The sequence below is a fragment of the Hyperolius riggenbachi genome, chromosome 9, assembly GCF_040937935.1.
Source record: "Hyperolius riggenbachi isolate aHypRig1 chromosome 9, aHypRig1.pri, whole genome shotgun sequence".
Lineage (NCBI taxonomy): Eukaryota > Metazoa > Chordata > Amphibia > Anura > Hyperoliidae > Hyperolius > Hyperolius riggenbachi.
In genome coordinates, this window is record NC_090654.1 from 143255815 (window position 1) to 143274686 (window position 18872).

Below are 18872 nucleotides of genomic sequence, written 5' to 3' on the forward strand. Positions count from 1 at the left end.
TTAATGAGGGACTGAAAGGCATGATTAGACTGAGGTCACACAACAACAGAGAGGTCAAATGTGAATTAGCTCAGTAAGCAAAACCGTGCCATAGCCCAAGCGGTCATGGACGCCTAGTTTGTGAGGGTGTTGTTTTGTTGGTTTTGTATACTAAATACATATCCGGCACAAATAACACTAAACATTGATATATTGAATGTACATTTCCTGTTATATAACCTATTGAAATATATTTTTAATAAATCGTTGTTTGCTTGCAATTTGCTTTGAAAGATTGCTTAAAGAACAAGCGACACCCATGCTAACCTAGAAATAAAAAACATATATATAAGTAGGTAAATACTACTTCTACTTACATAACACATGTATTGTGCTATCCACGTAATGAATCCTGTGAATTTTACAAAAGAAAAGTAGAAAATCTTTATCACTTAATACACTCAGACCAGTTGCTGTTGAAATTTGATTTTTATGGTGACAATACCGCTTTTAGCATACTCTTCTGGCATGCCTTCCTTTAGATCGGGGGTGCCCAATAGGACGATCGCGATCTACCGGTAGAACGCTACCGCCTATTTGGTAGATCGCGTCACATAAAATTTTGCGTCCGGCAGCTCCCATCAGATTCTGCTGCCGGTCGCTAGCCAATAGGAGAGCAGGAGCGGAGAAAGGCGGCGCGGCTGTGACATCATGGCTGGGGGGCGGCGCCAGGCACAATGTATCCCCGCACGCTGGCCGCCGCCCCCGCAGAGCATTCCCTCTGCCACCGCTCTGGACTCCAGCCTGCCACGACAAGGACAAGCCCCAGACGCCACCGTTGGAGCTGGAGGGAGGTAAGTGGCAACTACGCTACCTACACTGAGCGCACATCTGCCTGGCTACCTACACTGAGGGCACATCAGCCTGGCTACCTACACTGAGGGCACATCAGCCTGGCTACCTACACTGAGGGCACATCAGCCTGGCTACCTACACTGAGGGCACATCAGCCTGGCTACCTACACTGAGGGCACATCAGCCTGGCTACCTACACTGAGGGCACATCTGCCTGGCTACCTACACTGAGGGCACATCTACCTGGCTACCTACACTGAGGGCACATCTGCCTGGCTACCTACACTGAGGGCACATCGGCCTGGCTACCTATACTGAGGGCACATCAGCCTAGCTACCTACACTGAGGGCACATCAGCCTAGCTACCTACACTGAGGGCACATTTACCTGGCTACCTACACTGAGGGCACATCAGCCTGGCTACTTATACTGAGGTAACGTCTGCCTGGCTACCTACACTGAGGGCACATCTGCCTGGCTACCTACACTGAGGGCACATCTGCCTGGCTACCTACACTGAGGGCACATCAGCCTAGCTACCTACACTGAGGGCACATACACCTGGCTACCTATAATGAAGGCATCTATACCTAACTACCACCTATACCTGGCTACCTATACTGAAGGGGCCCATACCTAGCTACATATGCTGGAGGGGCACTTGTACCTGTTCATGAGAGCAGCGGGGGGGGGGGGGGTCTGGGGTCTGAAATATGTGAAATGTTGGTAGATCTCCTGGACTCGGCATGTTTTAAAGTAGCTCGCGAGCCGGAAAAGGGTGGGCACCTCTGCTTTAGATGAACACATCGGGACCATTTAGCTTTGAGGGAGATTTCAGGGCATGTTACACATTCCCAATTTCTCCAGTGCAGCATGTCCATTCAATCTTGTTACGATCCATGGTCATATAAATAATAGGAGAAATTAGATTTTTCTGATTCACTGTTCTAGAAATGTCATCAAACTGGGATCTATACCGGAATGTGGAGCAGCTCATAAAAGCAGTTGCAACTGTGACATGCTGACAGCTTGCAGGATCTTAATTCTTGACAAGCCTCCTTCAGCTGATGAGGTGGAAGATTTGACAGGAGAAGAAAAGGTCATTTAGGCTTTGTAGAGACAGTAGACTCATTGTCAGAAAATGTCCTTTGATGTCTATAGCCTGATCATGGGTTTTCAGACTTGTTTGAAAACCATGCACAAACCTATTGTTGTTTTATTGAAGGAGAGCTTTTTATTCAACCTCCCCACTCACCTTAAAGCTAGGTACAAACGGAGCGATGTTACTTATCAATCGAGCCGCTGATGGGGCTCAATTGATAAGATCTGACAGGTCCGATCTTGCTGCCGCTCGATTCCCCGCGAGCGGACAATAACGGGGAATCGAGCGGAAGATAAGCGTCGCCGGCGGGGCGAGCGGGTATCGAATCCGACGCACGTGCGGACGAGCGGGGACGCGGCGGGTACGCGCGGTGATGCAGAAGAGGCGATCCGGCGGCTAATCAAGCTAGATTAGGCTTAAGATAAATACACACATTGTATTGTTGTCACCCATCAGGATTTAATTCGATCCTGCGGCCAGCACTACACGGAATGAGCACTGTACAGCTGTGTCACTCTGCCATAGTTGAGTGATACTTCTGTTTCTATGGAGAAGGCAGGAGAGATAACGGCATGTCACACAATGGAGCAGCTTCTGGCAGAAGGTATAAGGAAGGAAACAATGAGCTTAGGGGCCAGTGTTGTTTATAGATCCGGCATGCCAGATCTTTAAACGATCTGAAGGGATACCTGTAAACTTGCTTTAATTTTGGCAAAGATGGCCAAGAACAGCTGTATTGGTTGAGTTTATAGCCTATGTACATAGCGTTAGAGTACAACAGGTCAAATGGCAGAGAGACAAGTGGAATGTCTTAACGAACATTGTTTGAAAACTGTCCCCTGAAAAAATCATGAATAGCTGTCTCAGTAAACTAAAATGTTTACCAGGCTGCCCAGTTCAGGCTGAGCTTTTTTTAATTAATATTGTATGGCACATATTTATAGTTTGCCGTGCACAATGTTTTCCATACTATATATTTTTAGGTTATTTTTTTATTTTCTGACTGGTAGAGATCATAATTGAGTTGTTAATTTTTATGACTCATGTATATTTAATGCAAATTGCATGTACTGACTACACTGTAATGAAGCCTCTCAAAATCAATCAAGCAATGCATTTAATTGGTTCTAACTGTTAGTAGGGTTAGTTAACTTTAGGGTTAGTTCACAATTCTCAGTTGTATTACAGAATATGCATGTCAACCCACTGCCCATATAATTCTATGGGTCTGTTGTATTGAAGTCTATGTCCAGTCTACATTGCAGTTCACAGTCATTATAATGCGTGTATTATGCAAATTACCACTTTGAACCTAGCCTTAGGCTGTATTCAGTGGCCCAGATTTATCAAAGCATTACCGACAGTTTTTTCTTCTTAAACTGTCCTTAGAAGCAGGGGGAAGTGTTCTGCACATTTGTAAGAAGCTCCCCAATGCTTACTTAAGGGAAGGGAAATTGCGCAGTTCTGAGTGTTTTCTTTAGATTAAGGACAGTGCAGAACTGTCCCTGAATAAGAAGTGGCTAATACCACTTCTTAAAGGGAACCAGAGAGGAATGTTCGTTAAAAACAGAAAAAGCTTTTATACATACCTGGGGCTTCTTCCAGCCCCATAAGCCTGGATCGCTCCCACGCCGCCATCTTCCGCTTCCTCTATCGCCGGTACCGGGTCCTGTCACTTCCGGCGGACGCGGCCAATTGTCCACATCACAGGGGCTCCCTCCATACCCGTACGCATGCGGCTGCGCAGTATGCAGCCTCACGCGTACTTATATGGAGGGAGCCCCCTGTGATGCGGACAATTGTACCAGTGGATCCAGGCAGCGGAGGACGGCGGCGTGGGAGCGATCCGTGCGTATGGGGCTGGAGGAAGCCCCAGGTATGTATAAAAGCTTTCCCCCCAACGTCTCTGGTTCCCTTTAACCCCACAGAACAGGTTTACGCTGACACCTCATAGCTTCCTTTTTGATTTACTGTAGATACCCACCCTCATTTGTTACTGAGGTGAACTCCCCTTCACCTTGGTGATGTTTATTTGTTTCAGAGAAGGAGGGGAATTGCGAAAGAGTGTGTGGAGAATTGACTGGTTAGAGCATGTTAAAAATGTGTGTAAAAGACAGAGCAGACATTGAGATTATTTGAGAATGGAAGTTTAGGAGAGAAATTACAGCCTGGGCTTCTGGTGTCCCAAATGGATAAACAAACAAGTCATACCCTGTTGTGTTTGTTTTCTCTGAGACACTGTTCTAGTTCCTCCTCACTTAGAACAGTTTAGGAAGGAAACAGCACCATCTAGTGGCTCAAGGATGACTGAGACAGTTCTGCACGGAGTTCTACAAACCTACCAGGGTTTTGTCTCAGACACTCTTGATAAATCTGGCCCACAGTGGTCAGTTGCATAATGCATGTGTTAAAATGTGTGTGATCTGCAAGTGAGACTGGACATAGATTTTAATGCAAAGCCTGCATGCAGCAAGTTAGAATAACACGATCCATTACTGTGAACACCCCCATAGAATTGTGTGGGCAATAAGTTGACATGCAGAATTTTTCTGAAACGCAACTGAGCACTGTGAACCTAGCCTCAATGATATACTGTGTAAGCCGTTTTTTTCAGGCAGCTGTCAGCTGATTTTACAATTTTGAAAAACCCAGGTATTGTTATAAATGTTGCTAGGTGTTGCTGGCCTACAATAATGGTAGGGCTTGCATAGTACTCCAGGAGTCTTGGCAATCCTAAAAATATGTTTTTTACCAAATGCGGCAACCACAAAAATGGGAAGCACATGGAAAAAAAACTTTTCTTTGGGATGGAAACCAGCATACTCTCCCCGAAAGCACCATTCTACTCACCTGTATGCCTGAAGTACCATCAATCACACAAAGGCCTTCCAGCTTGATGTCCCATGTCTTCTGGAGACAGGCTTCCATGTTTGGCTGGGGGACCATGGAGCTTACAACACTCAGCCTCTGCCTTCACTACAGATTGGAGGAGATGCATGACTGTTACCCTCCCTGACCACCCCTGTCAATTATGAATGTTTTTTTATCAAACTACTGCTTTCCTGTTTTCTGTCCATCAAACTGCTTCTCTAATTTTTCATTATTATTATTAATATATACATGGATTTATTGCCTTTTTGTTGTTTTTTATGATTAATTAAGCAAACAAACTTTCAATCAGGTTTTACGTTCAAATCATATAACATGTGTTATGTCTATACTGTGGAGTGTCCTCTGGCTTAGTCCCCCTGTTTGTTTTTGTCCCCTTGTCTTTTCCCCAGTTTTTTCTCCGTTTTGATTGCCTGATGAAGCGGGAGCTTTGCCCGTGAAACGCGTTGCATAACCTGGAGAATTCTCAATAAACAATACTGTTGTTTGTATACAGCTCATTGGCTGGTCTTTGCTTAAGGGAGGTGAATCCACCCACATCCCTCCGTTTTTAAAACGTTTTCCAAACGGAATTCTTTTACACTTTCTGGCGCCTCTGTTGTCTGACGATCACCCCTTTCATGGCTTACAAAATGACGCAATGATCAAGAAGGGAGTGAAGTGCAGGTTCCTGTGCGAGCAGAAAAATTGAAACAGTTCAGATAAAAGCAAACATAGCTCCAAGTGCTTTGGTTCCATGGCTGTGTTCAGAGCTTGGGACAAAGTCCTCCAGCATCCAAGGTTGAGATACCAAAGTGCGCCCTTCCATCCTTCCCACCCCAGTCATCACACACTGATTGACTATTAGACTAAGAGATGCCCCAGGACCCCCAACACCTTAATCTTTAGTTATCTGGCTTGCAGTCACTGCCATGTATCCCCCTTTCTGATTTCTCTTTGCTTTAAACACAATAGGGGAATGATAGCTGAGTGAGTTGTGTGCCACCTCCATCGCAACCTGAGGCTGGAGCCTCTCTTACCTCTGCCTCGGCCCGGCCCTGGCTGTGTTATAGATGGTGAGTCTGAAGCTGAAGACTCTTAGAGGAACAGTATGAAGGGGTAACTGGAAGGTGAAAGAAAATCCTGCAAAGTTTATTTGAGAATTAATGGTAATAGAGATTTCAGATCACTTACGGCTGTTATGCTTACCTGTCCCGAGTGCAGTGGGGCTGGGGGGCTTCCCATTTGTTGTTGGCTTCCCATGCCGTTCCTGGAGGTTTGCATGGTATGGACGCCATCTATCTCCTTCTACACTAGGCACGCTCCTTCACTACTTTCTGTGTACAGCGGGGGATGGAGTTTTAACACTGATGTGAAGGCCAGGATTTTTCAAACCCTGACCAAACAGCACTAAGAGGCGCTATTCGTGACCTTGAGACTGTACTGTATACTCCTATCTGTTTATTGCCTGAGGAAGTTGGAATATACCCGTGAAACGCGTTGCGGTTCTGTTCATGGAGTATGTGAATAAATTGTCTTTATCTTAAGCGACAGCATCGAGTCTATTTCTGAGTGGCCGGTCCACCGCCGCCACCCGAATATTTTAAACATTTTAGCATATTTTATCCTTTTGGCGCCTCTGTACATCTACTAAACAGCACTAAGTGTTACATCTTGTTGCAGCGGTGGCATGTTGTCACGCTATTCAGCCTGTCAGTCACCAATTAGTCCTGTCCAGTCAGTTGGTCAGTCCTGTGTAAGTCAGTGCTATCCAGTCCTGTCCAACCAGTCCTGTTCTGTCCAGTAAGACCAGTCTGTTCTGCCCAGCCAGTTCTGCCCAGCCAGTTCTTCCCAGTCAGTCCTTTCCAGTGAGAGCTATTCCTTGTGTCAAGCCAATTCTGTTTAGCCAGTCCTGTCCAGCCAGTCTTGTCCAGCCTGTTCATTCTAGCCAGTATTGTCCAGACCGTTGTTTCTTGCCAATCCTCTCTGATCAGCCCTGTCCAATCAACCTATCCTGTCAGCCTTGTCTTGTCCTACCACCCAGTCAACCCTATTAGCCCTACCTTCCTTTTCCCTCTCTTATCAACTCTCCCTAACTCACCTTCCCTTACTGCAGGGTTCACTCTCCTATTATCTCTGTCACTGGTTGGGCGGTCCCGGGTGTCGTGACCTTTTATTCACTAGGAAGCAAAGTCACTCGCTTGGGGTGACTGCCCACCATTCCTTGCGGGCTTCTGTAATGAAGACCCATGGTTACTTAGACATCATGCCCTGGGAGCATGCACACCAACCGCCGGTTGCATCTTGCTTCTTCACCAGAGCCTCCCGAACTGATGATGTTAAATATCAGTATAGGTGTTTTCTAACCCTTATTGGACACCAAGGGCCTGATTCAGTAAATGGTGCTAAGTGTTAGCACGCCTAGTTAGCACGCCTCTTCACGCCTAAACCAGTTGTTTGCACGTTAAAACGCGTGTGAAACGCATCGCGCGCAAAGTCCTGTGCGCAAAACTTTGCGCGCGCAAAATCCGAGTGCGCGCGAAACGCATTGCATTGTGACTAAAACCATGCACCCGATGCCCCTATAACGTCGCATTGGATGCGACCTTAATGTCGCACCCATGCAATGTTAAAGTCGCATCCAATGCAAAGTTATAGGGGCATCGGGTGCAACGTTTTCGTTGAACCGCGATGAGACGTTTTACGCGCACCGGACTTTGCACGCGGGCTGATTTGGAAACAGGTGCTAACCTAGTTAGCACCCTAGTTAACACGCCCAGAGTGTTTAGGCGTGCTAACTGGGTTAGCACCGTTTACTGAATTAGGCCCCATATGTCATTGTTCTAAAATCTGGTGGGATTTAATTGTTTATTTAAATGTGGTCACTAGAGAAATGCTGGAGACAAGATACGTGCTTTTTTTTGCCTTTAATAACAGCTTGAGCCGTGTGTTGAGCCTGGCATATGTGCTTCACAATGACTCCCAAGTTCATATTTGTCACTGGTCAATATATTGATGTTCTTTTACTAAATATGTTTCTGAAAGCCCCCTATCTCCACTGCATCTTTATATTCTCCAGCAGAGGTGATTATTTCTCATGTCCTGGGATCAGATTTAAAGCTCCTGTCTGGCTATCACAGAATCCTATACAGGCAGTACAGCAAAGCTAGGGCAAATGGAAAAATAGTGCTGTATTTAGTCAATGGTGTAGTGATGCATACACAGTACTATAGCTTTGTGAGGTGATGACAGGATGTTTTTTGCATAGTTTTCTACCAAACAGCACAGTGACTTACAGGGAACCTGAAGTGAGAGGAATATGGATGCCGACATGTTTATTTCCTTTCAAATAACCCAAATTGCTTGACTGTCCTGGTGATCCTCTGCCTCTAATACTTTTCGCCATAGACCCTGAACAAGCATGCAGATTAGAGGAGTCTGATTAGATAAGCCACATGCTTGTTACATATAGCAGAACAGAGGTTTTTTCTTTTTTACATCTTTCATCATTGAAACCTGGTTGTGTTCCCAAAGCTGCTTGGTGATTTTGGCACAATACTCTCCAAACCTTACATTCCACACCAACAAAGCTAGTCAGCAACTCTATTGTCATCATGGTGGGCAGTAGGAAGTTTATCAACATTTGAAGCCCAACTGATTTACTATTACATGGAAGGTGCTGAACAGAGCAAAATCATGCCACCCAGTCAGCAGTGATGGACCGGGAACAGGAGTTCTGTAGCCCTTCCAGTGCAACAGTATTGTTAAAGGTACATTAAGGGCTCAGTGAACCTTTTCAGTCATGCCTTTTATAAACTAAACTTTTTGTTATTCTTTATTTGTAATGATGACCCGGACTTGGAAATCAGCTTTCCTCTCTGGGTCTCAAGTAAGGAAAAAGCTTTTAGGGGGTGCCAAAAAGAGTATCCTGATCATGCGTGATATTGTTTTGAGGAAGATCTTTGCACCCTCACTCTGCTGCAAAAGCAAGAATAGAAAAATTATCAGTTTTCATCCATCACTTTTTTTTTCACGGTTTAAGTTCTGGAGATGCAACTGGATGACAATGGGAAGGGATGGGGGAGGTTGGGGGTGTTGTGAGTCACAGTGTATAAATTATAAAACTTGTCATTATTAAGGTTTGTCACCTCTCCTATTTCATTTTAGATGTTTTAACTCCTCTGGGCACCTTTTAACACCCCACACACACACTCTTGTGCTTCTCAGGAGGGGCCGTTTTGATTTTGGGTGGCGCTGCTACACCCAGTACCAGTTTATTTTGTTTTCCTTTGAGAACGACTGCATCCAGTACACTCTGGGCACCTAGCACCCTAGTGGAGTCGGGTTGCCCAGCACCAGATTCAAGGGGTTGGTTGCCCCTTATTGAGTACTAATTTTTCCTTTTCATACACATTTTTCAGTTTGGTGACATATTGCACTGTTTGCACTCCGATAGTCTCTGTTTCTTTTTTAAGGTGTACAGCCACCCTCTTCTTAATGACAGGATGAGAAGGAGTGGGAGCATCCGAGAGAAGCCAGAATGTAGGACTTGTGGCAGAGTTTCCAAGAGCTGTAGGGACTCTGTTTACCAGACTCCACCTCTGTAATGATGATTTTTGTAGGATCAACTCTTTAAAGTTACCTAGAATGGAAGATTTCCTTATTTTTACTGGGGCCCAAAGCTCCTTAGCTACGTCACTGTTTTTTGATCATTTAACTACTTAAAGAGACACTGAAGCGAAAAAAAAATATATGATATAATGAATTGGTTGTGTACTATGAATAATTACTAGAAGATTAGCAGCAAAGAAAATATTCTCATACTTTTATTTTCAGGTATATAGTGTTTTTTCTAACATTGCATTATTCTATAATATGTGCAGATTACACAACACTCTGCATTCAAAATGATTCTTTCAGAGCAGTCTGTGAAGTAATGACATCTCCTCTGGCAGAGGAAAAGTAAATAGTCCAGTAACAGTTGAGATAATAAAAGTCAGATAACAGCCCTCTCCACGACTAAAGCTGTCCATACACTGGCCCGATTTGCACCCGTTTCGACAGCAGATTCGATCACTGGGATCGAATCTGCTGCCAATCGTTCACGCTACACGCCGAATTTCGATCAATTTCGTCCGATACCGTCGATCGCGCCGTGCGGAAAATAACCGTCGATCGCCCGCGGGTAAAGAGCGCATCGCTAGCGGCGTTCGAGTGCCCGACGACCGACGCAATAGTGCCCGCATACATTACCTGCTCCGCCGGCGCAACTCCAGTCTCCCGGTCACCGCTGCTCTGTCTGCGCTCTGGTCTCCAGGTCCGGCATGCCTCACTTCTTCTAGCCCGGCAGGAAGTTTAAACAGTAGAGCGCCCTCTACTGTTTAAACTTCCTGCCGGGCTAGAAGAAGTGAGGCATGCCGGACCTGGAGACCAGAGCGCAGACAGAGCAGCGGTGACCGGGGAACTGGAGTCGGGCCGGCGGAGCAGGTAATGTATGCGGGCGGGGGTAGCAGCAGCAGCACCACCACAACAGATTGTGAACGGTTTCAGGCTGAAATCGGTTCACAATCTGTTTGCAGTAAAGGTGGCCATACGATCCCTCTCTGATCAGATTCGATCAGAGAGGGATCTATCTGTTGGTTGAATCTGATGGCAAATCGACCAGTGTATGGCCACCTTAACTTTGTCGGAGAGCTTAATGGCTTGTTTGCATAGAGATAACAACTGGAGTTTCTCAACTCTTCCTGTACTGGAAACAATTAGACTGATGTATCTGATCTTAATGTTTTATTTCTTAGCTGTACTACACGTACAAATCATAATATTATAATTTTTTTTTCGCTTCAGTGTCTCTTTAAGGACCACGGTGATTGAAATCTACGCCGTTTTGGTAGTTACCTGGCTGGCAGGGCGTAGATTTCAATTTACCGCCCCAGCGCACATCCATCATTTTTTTCCCTCCTGCCGATCTCCCTGCTGAATGCCCGCCGTGTCCCATCTCAGCTCACTTGCTCTGCCTGTCTCTATGACGGCAGAGCCCTGTGAGCCGGTCAGGAGCTGATTTCATTGGCTATCAATGTAAGCAACTCCTATAGGCTTACATTGATAGGCAGGCTTAGGAGTTAATGAAAGCGGCTCCTGACCGGCTCACATGACTCTGCCTTCATAGAGACAGCAGAGTGTATGTCCTGAGGATACTGGCATACGGCGGTAGCGGCGGGTATATGCAGCAATTCGTCAGTATTCTGTTGTTACTGTACCAGTGGTCTCTGGTCCTTAAGGGGGCAGAAACTGCTGGTACTTAAGTGGTTAAGCTATAACATTACCAGTGTTTCATGTGCCTTGAAAGCTTGTTTTGAACTGCTCCTTCTTGAACTCAAAGACTCAGGTGGGTATAGATGGGCATAACTAATTTGTTGTACTGTGTGGGAGGTGAAGAAACTCAGCCTCCTGTGCTGAAACAAGTCACTTCAGACAAGTATTTCCCAAACGAGCTACAAGAATAAGGGGCACATTACTAGCTACTCCAATGCCACTACCAGTCTTTAAAAAACGGACTACCGTTATAAGAGAATATTACACCTCACCCCCAAACCTTATTTAAAACTGGTTTCTAGAATTTTCCTTTATAAAACATCTGTTCCTTCTCTGCTGATGTAGCTGTGCGTCATTTTCTCGTTTTGTGACCCATAAAGTACAGCGCAAGGCAATCCATTAAACTGCAATTCCTACCACAGCATGAGGTCCAGCATATAAACAAGACCTTTGCCGTAAGAAAAATGCAACTGCTACTATCCACTTAAATGTAATGTGCAAAATCTATACAGGATTCTTGGCTAGAAAAATATTGACTCTGTTGTATGAAACTGCGTCAGCATAGTAATATCGGCTAACAAGAAGTATTATTTTGGACTGACACCGATTTATAAGTTAAGGATTTTTTTTTTAAATTGCATTTCACACACTTGCCATTTTCCGTATAGTAAAACAATAAAAAAAAATGCCACTGTAACACTATAATTAATAGTGCCTAATCAGCTTTAAAAATGTGTTTTGCGGTTTTTGTGTACTGTTAGCACATGTACACATGTTAAGTTTCTGTCTCCTGAAATAATCATTAGTGAGGAATATTTGCTTTGCAGACACTGCTCTGCTCTCTGTTCTATGGTCAGAGGAAGGGAGAGGGAGGCATTATGTGGTCCCCGCAAGAACAATGGCAGTCGATCATTATTGATCCAGCATGCTGATTCGACAATGACCTTGTCAATTATGTCAGTGAAGACGTTTACACTAGATTTTCACCTGAGTTGATCACAGGCAATAGTTTCAGATGGCAGAAATCTAGTTTGCTCATGTAGTTTTCCTAAAAACTGCTGAATTCATCTTCGCATCCTGCTTATTTGTTAAAAGATACAGTGGTTTGCAAAAGTATTCAGCCCCCTCGAAGTTTTTCACATTTTGTCATATTACTGCCACAAACCTGAATCAATTTTATTGGAATTCCACGTGAAAGGACTGACTAACTCCAAAAGGCACAATACACACAGCTGAATTACTAAACTTAACACATTTTTGACCTTGTCTAGAGACCTATAAAACTTAACCTTTATTTTGTTTTAAATAAAAAAACTTTGTCATTTATTATATATATTGTGTTTTCATTGTTTTTCACATAAACCTAGTTGGGAGTAAAAATAATATCTTAGAGGTTTTAGAAATCGTATTTCCTCACAGCTCCCAAAAACTAGGCACTAATGAGTATAAATGCTGAGTTACTTTAAAAGTAGAAACCCTCCACCTTAAACCAACATGTTTCGGCTCCTTAAAATAGAGCCGGCGTCATTTAGCCTATCACGCAGGTACTCAGCATGTCAGCGAGCAAAGCGTGACGTTCTGTCACATGATTCCTCGCCGACCAATGGAGACTTAGCCCCGGTGGACATATACTCAAATGCAGAGTAAAAATATACAATTTATTCACAGCTCCATAAAATCGCAACGCGTTTTGCGGTCAACAGGCCCACTTCATCAGGCAGTACAGGAGCATACAAAACTGGTTCAGGTCCATAAAGCGTGTGAGTGCCAATATTGCACTATTGGGCTCTTGGCGTCCTCTGTTTTGTTTTTACAAGTAGTTTTTACCAGATTTTAATGTTTTTCCTAATACAGCAATATGGCACAATACTTTAGCACTGCTAGTAAAATAAAACATTTTTCTATTTTTGTTCTTTTGAAACAGTTTTTCTCACTTCCCAAGTTGTAATATTCCCATTGACCCAGACACCGCTAGAAACGAAAGAGAAGCCCTTTCCTGCACTGTTAAAAAGTAAATACCAAAGTTGTGCTTGGTGTTTCAGTTAATTAATGTATATTTTATTTTAGGGAGAAATATTTTAATGAATAGTTTAGAATATATTACCAAAGTGGGGTATTTAGCTTCTCTAAACAATAAGAGGCAGCAGAGGGACTGCCTCCCACAGTCTCCAGATTCTGATGTGTCTTGAATTGCAAGTGACGTGACCTTTAAACTTGCAGCAGAGATGATAGATCCAGAATCGAGCTGTAGCCCAGGCCATAATCTGTATTCTGAGCACACCACTGTGATTGATCAACACACGTCTCAATGTCTAGACTCTTCCTGTATCATCTGGAGACTCTCTTTTTCGCTTTCCTTGGCTCTTTCGGTCATCAGGAAGCAATCTGCGGGACTGCTTCCAATTCACATGCCTGCTACTGTGTAAGCTGGGAAGAAGAAATGACAGTGACAGACTGGCTTTAGCAGAATATATTTTAGTTCAATATGATGTGATTTTCATGGTCAAGACTAAAAATAGCATGTTTAAACTAGGTAAGTGTGAAATTTAGTATGAAACATTAAATCTGCATTTACTGTACAGCTCATGACCACGTTCTGTGATCATGTGGCACACTGTATTCAACAGTATCAATTTTCAACAAGAACCGTTGCTCTGAAATGCATGAACACATAAGGTAACGGGCATCAATATTCAGTGCATAAGGTAGTATGTGTGTGTGCATCATTGATAAAATGAAGTGCCACTAACTGTCTAAAATGCTTTAGCTCAGAAAAGCTAAACAAATTGTGAGAGTTTCAGAGGAGAAGAAAAGCTAATGTGAAGTTTCTCATGAAAATTTTGGTCAGATGGGCTGAAGAAAGACTAGAGGGGGATAGATGCCTGCATAACATAGTTAGGGCCCGTTCAGATCACAAAAGCGGATGGCCTTGCGCGCAGAACGCGTGCGGACCACAACGCGTACGAATGCACGCCATCCGTGTTTGTGTGCGTTGCGTGGCTTATCCCATCACTGAAAAGTGAATGGGACAGCCGCGCGTTTTGACAAAATCTGTGTGCAGCATGCATTCCCGGAACGCATGCAGTGTGAACATCAGACAGTGCACTCTATGCACTGTCTGATGTCGTTCGTGTCGGCCTCCTGCACGCGTTTCCAAAACGCGGCTGGAAACGCGTGCAGTCTGAACGGGCCCTTGCATAGTTATTTTGGTTGAAAAAAGACATACGTGCATCGAGTCAACCAGTACAAAGTACAACTCCATCCCGTCCCCCACATATCCCTGTTGATCCAGAGGAAGGCGAAAAAACCCTTACAAGGCATGGTCCAATTAGACCCAAAAGGGAAAAATTCCTTCCCGACTCCCGATGGTAATCAGATAAAATCCCTAGATCAACATCATTAGGCATTACCTAGTAATTGTAGCCATGGATGTCTTTCAACGCAAGGAAAGCATCTAAGCTCCCTTTAAATGCAGGTATAGAGTTTGCCATAACGACTTCCTGTGGCAATGCATTCCACATCTTAATCACTCTTACTGTAAAGAACCCTTTCCTAAATAAATAGCTAAAACGTTTTTCCTCCATGCGCAGATCATGTCCTCTAGTCCTTTGAGAAGGCCTAGGGACAAAAAGCTCATCCGCCAAGCTATTATATTGCCCTCTGATGTATTTATACATGTTAATTAGATCTCCTCTAAGGCCTCTTTTCTCTAGACTAAATAAACCCAGTTTATCTAGCCTTTCTTGGTAAGCGAGACCTTCCATCCCACGTATCAATTTTGTTGCTCGTCTCTGCACCTGCTCTAAAACTGCAATATCTTTTTTGTAATGTGGTGCCCAGAACTGACTTCCATATTCCAGATGTTGCCTTACTAGAGAGTTAAACGGGCAATATTATGCTAGCATCTCAAGTTTTTATTTCCCTTTTAATGCATCCCAAAATTTTGTTAGCTTTAGCTGCAGCGGCTTGGCATTGAGTACGATTATTTAACTTGTTGTCGATGAGTACTCCTAAGTTCTTCTCCAAGTTTGATGTCCCCAACTGTATCCCATTTATTTTGTATGGTGCTAGACCATTGGTACGACCAAAATGCATGACTTTACATTTTTCAACATTGAATTTTATCTGCCATTTATGTGCCCATATAGCCATGCTATCCAGATTCTGTTGCAATATGACACTATCTTCCTGAGAGTTGATGATTCTGCACAATTTTGTATCATCTGCAAAAATAGCAACATTGCTCACTACTGCATCTACTAGGTCATTAATAAATAAATTAAACAGCACTGGACCCAGTACAGACCCCTATGGGACCCCACTGCTAACAGTCTCCCATTTTGAGTACGATCCATTGACCACAACTCTTTGTTTTCTGTCCATTAGCCAGTTCCCTATCCATGCACACAGATTCTTCCCCAGTCCTTGCATCCTAAACTTTTGCACCAGACTTTTGTGGGGAACAGTGTCGAAGGCCTTTGCAAAGTCCAAGTATATAACCTTGCACTAGGGTTGCCGCGGTATACTGCGGTTTGATTGTGCATGGTAATCATACCATGCACAATCTTGTTTTACCGGTTTTAGGAGGCGGGGCGACAAAGCGGCAGGGATGCGACGCAGCGGCGAGCGCACGAACAGCCGTGTGGATACAAATACTCACTTGTGGGAAGCCAGCTCCGTCCTGAACGATGTACTGGCTTCATTGTACTTTCTGTTCTTGCATCACATTTCCCTGAAACAGCGCCCCCTGGGCGCTATTACAAGATGATGCAAGAACAGGAAGTAGAATGAAGCCCGTACATCGAGAAGGACCTTGCTGCCGGCAAGTGAGTATTTATCCCTGCTGCTGCGTCCCCTCTCCTTTCCCAACCCCTGGATACCTATGCTATGAGCACCTACCACTGGCTACACCTATCTCTGGCTACCTTTTGCTGTGAGCACCTACCACTGGCTGCACCTATCCTTGGCTACCTTTGCTGCGAGCACCTACCACTGGCTGCACCTATCCCTGGCTACCTTTGCTGCGAGCACCTACCACTGGCTACACCTATCACTGGCTACCTTTGCTGCGAGCACCTACCACTGGCTGCACCTATCTCTGGCTACCTTTGCTGCGAGCGCCTACCACTGGCTACACCTATCCCTGGCTACCTTGCTGTGAGCACCTACCACTGGCTGCACCTATCCTTGGCTACCTATGCTGCGAGCACCTACTACTGGCTGCACCTATCCCTGGCTACCTTTGCTGCGAGCACCTACCACTGGCTGCACCTATCCCTGGCTACCTTTGCTGCGAGCACCTACCACTGGCTACACCTATCCCTGGCTACCTTGCTGTGAGCACCTACCACTGGCTGCACCTATCCCTGGCTACCTTTGCTGTGAGCACCTACCACTGGCTACACCTATCCTTGTCTACCTATGCTGTGAGAACCTACCACTGGCTACACCTATCCCTGGCTACCTTTGCTGCGGCCACATACTACTGGCTACACCTATCACTGGCTACCATGCTGCGAGCACCTACTACTGGCTACACGTATCCCTGGCTACCTATGCTGTTAGCACCTACCACTGGCTGCACCTATCCTTGGCTACCTATGCTGCGAGCACCTACTACTGGCTGCACCTATCCCTGGCTACCTTTGCTGCGAGCACCTACCACTGGCTGCACCTATCCCTGGCTACCTTTGCTGCGAGCACCTACCATTGGCTACACCTATCCCTGGCTACCTTGCTGTGAGCACTTACCACTGGCTGCACCTATCCCTGGCTACCTTTGCTGTGAGCACCTACCACTGGCTACACCTATCCTTGGCTACCTATGCTGTGAGAACCTACCACTGGCTACACCTATCCATGGCTACCTATACTGCGGCCACCTATTACTGGCTACACCGATCCCTGGCAACATATACTGCGGCCAGCTATTTCTGGCCAAACCTATCCCTGGCTACCTATGCTTCAGCCACCTACTACTGGCTACCTATGCTGCGGCCACCTACTACTGGCTACAGAGGGGGGGCCCTGGGTCCAAATGATTTTATAAAACCATCATACAGTGTTTTTTTTTTTTTTTTACGGTTATCATACCGTGGAATTTCATACCGTTGCAACCCTACATTGCACTGTGTCAAGCGGTAGAACAGTAGCAATTTGATTGCCAAAATATAATCAGAATTGGGTGGGATGAAGTGGTATGGTATCTATACTACCTGGTTTATTTTCTGCTGGGTATTGATCAACCTTTTGCTCCATTGGACAATTAACAACTTTTTTAGGGCTTGCTTAAGAATTAGAAGCTTTAACTGGAACCTAAATTCTTGATCTTCGCTTTAAATTAACCACAAATGTTCCTGATGCAGAAAGTTATACAAGCCACAATAGACAGAAATTATTTCATAACAGAACTTGCATGCTGATGACAAACACACAGCCAATTAAGTAAATTCCACAATTGCTCTGCAATAATGCGACCTGATTTTTGTGGTTATTTTTTGATTATAAAATAGTTTCAGGGACTGCTGTATTCACAGACTAAAGCAACAATCTTTTGCAAAGGCAAAATAAATAAATAAATAAATGTATATGTTAGACCTAAATCTCCCCCAGGGTGGCAGAGATATCTATATAATTGGCTACAGCCTGGTCCCCTGGGAGGTGAATAACCTACAAGCCGAGAAGTCCTCTAAAGTGTCTGTCATTTCTTCGGATGGATGGGGCATGCAGAGAGTAACAGCCTGCAGCTACACCTATTAAGCAGTTACAGACTTTAGATAATGTACCCAGCCTGGAGCTTGTTTTCTTGTACATCTAAATCTCTTGCTGTAACAATGTACTTTGCTGCCCCTCTACACTGATGCTATTCAAGGCTATTTAGTGCACTGCAAGGGAAAGTTTTGCTGTGATTGCTTTTTTCAAAATGTCTGTGATTACTAAAACTTTGATCTGCATGCATGTCATTTCCACATATTTACATATAAAAAATGCTTTGAAAGGCACATCCTGCCAAACGGTTAAATAAATAGTTGAACACATAGAGACCAACTCTACGGAGAAAAAAAGTTTGCTTTGGATAGTGTGGAGAAGGGGAAAGTCAAAACATTTAAAGGGTCCACTGAAAAAAATTCCCTCACTGCTATTCCTTCCTCTCTGACACCTCCATCACTTTCATATGAACCTTGGTGGACCAGAGTACAGGAACTAAGAGAAAACAATAACAACATTATTATGTTTAAACCAGCAATAGGCTAATAGGTATACAGAAGTGACAACACATAACAGCAGCAGATTATAATAACCAAATAGATTAACCTAGCTAAAATGGAGATACCCTTCTACACTACAATGATTAATTTTACACACATTCAAATTACACATTTTTGAAATATGCCAAATCAGCCATTTTGTTTGAGTTATACAAGTTGTTTGAAATTATACAAGTTATTATGGTGTTCTGGGGACACTGGCATAGGAATAGAACAAAGAATACACAAGGCTTAAAGTCTTGTCTCTTATGACCTATCACTACTTTATTTTGTTTATGGAAGAGAGATCTTGTACTCTGCAGAGATTTACTGTAGTTTGGTTCTCTGCAGAAGTTAAATTAGATTTTGTACACTACCAAGAAGTGCCAAGATTTGGTACTCTACATACATCTGACCAGTGATCAATGTCAAGCCTTATTAATGTAATTAATGCGAGCAAATATTGCAGAGCGAGCAGGCATGGGACTCTACCCCCTGACCAAAA

General features: G+C 44.3%; 1 protein-coding gene across 6 annotated transcripts in view; it reads left to right on the forward strand.

Annotated features, from left to right (window-relative positions):
- The window catches only part of SEMA6C (semaphorin 6C), a 464232-nt gene that overhangs the window by 212350 nt on the left and 233010 nt on the right, over positions 1-18872 (forward strand). The gene's annotated exons all lie outside the window — the stretch shown is intronic.